We start from the raw sequence: 3771 nt of genomic DNA, 5'->3' as shown, positions 1-3771 counted from the left end.
ATCTCATATCATGCATCTGTCGAAAAGATATTCTAGGAGCTATTTGAATTCCCACCTATAAAACTCCGAAAACTTTCTGGTTATGCAATCTGGTGTTGGGGATACAGGGGAAGCAATATATCTCACCCAAACTAACAATACCTACATCCAGCTGTATCCATCCGTCAACACATAACCAAGAAAACTCCGGAAATCGTGTACCTCAACCTTCGAAAAGCATCCGTTATACGAGTTATGGCAGTACTCCCGAGCTCGCCCCAGTACTTGGTTATCGGGGTTATCTCACCAACAACTGCATAAAAGAGATTTTCGATGTCGGCAAATCTTAGGTATTACAGAACTGCAACGATAAAATTGTGACGACAACACCTCAGAGCTCGACTCCCCGGGTCAAAGCCACATAAATAGACAGGAGGCACCAAGAACAATGTTCTCGTCACAAAACCATCGTAATGATTCCAGGATACCCGCGTGATCCTAAAATTTTTTTTAGTGAAATTTGAGGAGAGGAAAGTCAAAACATCTACGTCAAGAGTCCTCACCAGAGCGACAAAGGGGGCCGAGGAGTAAAAAGAATCCTACTCTCTGATATATATAATCCTAAGACTCAAAATAGTTTTCTTCTAGACTCAACAACGGCCAACAATCAAGGGGGCTCCTAGGGTCGGTCGAGGCTCTGATACCAACTTGTCACGCCCAATATGCGACCCTATCCAAAAGGAACTCGAAGGTCCCACCAAGGATAGACCCGCATATTGAAACGCTTTTGCAAGGTGGATATCATTACATCAACATTACATAATAGAAGGGGATACATACATAAGGCATACAATGCCACACGAATACAACATCACAATACATCAGAGCATCATCCGACTACGGATGAAACACAAACAGAAACTCAAACGACATCCACCCTGCTAGCCCAGGCTGCCGACCTGGAACCTATCCCCTGATCAAAGAAGAAGCAGAAGCAGCACTTCAAGACAAGCAAACATCGCTCTCGCGTCATGATCATCGCACAACCTGTACCTGCAACTGTTGTTGTAGTAATCTGTGAGCCACGAGGACTCAGCAATCCCATTACCATGGGTATCAAGACTAGCAAAGCTTAAAGGGAAGGAAGGGGTAAAGTGGTGAGGCTGCAGCAGCGGCTAAGCATATATGGTGGCTAACATACGCAAATAAGAGCGAGAAGAGAGCAAGCGGAACGGTCGTGAAACTAGCAATGACCAAGAAGTGATCCTGAACTCCTACTTACGTCAAACATAACCCAGAAACCGTGTTCACTTCCCGGACTCCGCCGAGAAGAGACCATCACGGCTACACACGCGGTTGATGCGTTTTAATCCGGATCTGGTGTCAAGTTGTCTACAACCGGACATTAACAAATTCCCATCTGCCTATAACCGCAGGCACGGCTTTTGAAAGATTATACCCTGCAGGGGTGTCCCAACTTAGCCCATGACAAGCTCTCGTGATCAACAAAGGAATAGACCTTCTCCCAGGAAGACCCGATCAGACTCGGAATCCCGGTTTACAAGACATTTCGACAATGATAAAACAAGACCAGCAAAGCCGCCCGATGCACCGACAATCCCGATAGGAGCTGCACATATCTCGTTCTTAGGGCAACACCGGATGAGCAATCCGTACAACTAAAACCAGACCTCAAGTTTGCCTGAGGGGGCGCTGCAAAGGGCTCTAGTTCGGACCAACACTTAGACAAGCACTGGCCCGGGGGGGGGGGGGGCTGTAGTAAAGATGACCCTTGGGTTAATTACTCCCAAGGGAAAAGTAGGTGGTGGTGAGGCAAATGGTAAAAGTCAAAGCGAACTGTCAAGGGGGTCCCATAAATCACCCGACCGCGTAAGGAATGCAAAATCCGGGAACATAACACCGGTATGACAGAAACTAGGGCGGCAAGAGTGGAACAAAACACCAGGCATAAGGCCGAGCCTTTCACTCTTTACCAAATATATAGATGCATTAATAATATAAGAGATATTGTGATATCCCAACCAAAATCCTGTCCACCATGGAGAAATCTTCAACTTCACCTGCAACTAGCAACGCTATAAGAGGGGCTGAGCAAAGCGGTAACATAGCCAAACAACGGTTTGCATAGGAAAGGTGTCAAAGGTTAGAGGTTCATGGCAACATGGGATGGCTCGACAAACAGATGATAGGTAGCGCAGCAAAGCGATAGAACGAAGCAACTAGCATAGCAATGATAGTAGTGAGATCCAGGGTAGCGGTCATCTTGCCTGAAATCCCGCTAGGAAGAAGAACGAATCCATGAAGAAGACGAACGGGAGTAGTCGAACGAATCCTCACAATCGCAACATTACCGGAACTAAGAAGCAACACCGGAAAGAAATAAACAACATGGTAAATGCACGAGCATAATCATGGCATGATGCACAAACAAGTATGATGCATGACCGGTTTAATAAGGCATGGCATGGCAAAGTGCAACAAGCAGTACTACAAGTTAAGCGGAGCTCAATATGCAACGAGTTGCATATTGACGAAACACCACATGCAATTATTTAGTTTGATCTCGGTTAAGTACCCAACAATATTAAATGTTGATTAACATGGCAAGAGGGTGAAACATAAGAAAACTACCTATCTAAGCAAGTTTAAATGAGGCCGGAACCACAAAACAACAATTCCGGAAAATCCCCATGTCCATATTTTAGATTCGGTACTGTTCTGCCCTAAACACAATTTTAGAGTTGTTAAACAGGAAAATAAAGTGGACCATGTTAATCTAGGCATTTTTCCACCCCATTTACATATAAAGTTTATTAAAATCCGAGCTACGGTTATTTAGTTATGAATTAAATCATTTTAGCATGGCATTATGCAAAATAAACACAAACAACATGTTAAACATTTTAAACATGGATTAAAATGGCATATTATTAATCTACACAATTTTCTGAGCATTTTACATATATAAATTACTTTAATGTGATGCACGGTTCATGAGTAATTATATGCTTGAAGTTAGACGGTTTTTCTGTAAAACAGGCAGTCTCTGGTTAATGACAAAAATCGCAGCGCATGGAAAAAAAATACATGGGCCGAAACTAGCCGGGCCAACAGTGGGGGGGGGGCTGCTCACCATGGCACTTGGGCCGGCTCGGTGGAGGAGGCCAGCTGGGCCTGGCGCGGCTTCGGCGGGGCCTGGGGCTGGCTGCGGCTGGGCCTGGGGAGCTGCGGGCCGGCTGGAAGGCGCTGGGCCTCGCGATGCTGGGTTGGAGCTGGGGAGGCCCACGCGGGGCGCGACTGGGAGGCGAGGGCGTCGTCCTCGCCCGACGAGGACGAGCGGAGGCGGCGCCGGCGGCGAGCGCCAGGAGGAGGCCGGGGCGCGAGGAGAGGACAGGGACGGGCGGATCCAGCCACGGGAGGAGGCGGGGCCCCGTTTCCGGCCGGATCTGACCCGAGGCCGAGCTCGGGGCGACGAGACCTCGACGGGGTCGGCGTCCATGGCGGCCTGCGAAGGGAGAGAGAGAGAGGATGAGAGGGCGAGGAGGAAGAGGGACAGGAAGGAGAGGGAAGGAGGAGATGGGGCGCTGACCTGCTGGCTCCGGCGGGGCTGCCGGGTCGCCGACGGGAGGCGAGAGGCGGCGGCGCTCGGGATCTCTCTCGATCCCACTGCGAAGGGAGAGAGAGAGAGGATGAGAGGGCGAGGAGGAAGAGGGACAGGAAGGAGAGGGAAGGAGGAGATGGGGCGCGGGGCGCTGACCTGCTGGCTCCGGC

Source organism: Triticum aestivum, chromosome 4B (genome assembly GCF_018294505.1).
Source record: "Triticum aestivum cultivar Chinese Spring chromosome 4B, IWGSC CS RefSeq v2.1, whole genome shotgun sequence".
Classification (NCBI taxonomy): Eukaryota; Viridiplantae; Streptophyta; class Magnoliopsida; order Poales; family Poaceae; genus Triticum; species Triticum aestivum.
Note: the sequence above shows the minus strand (reverse complement) of the source record.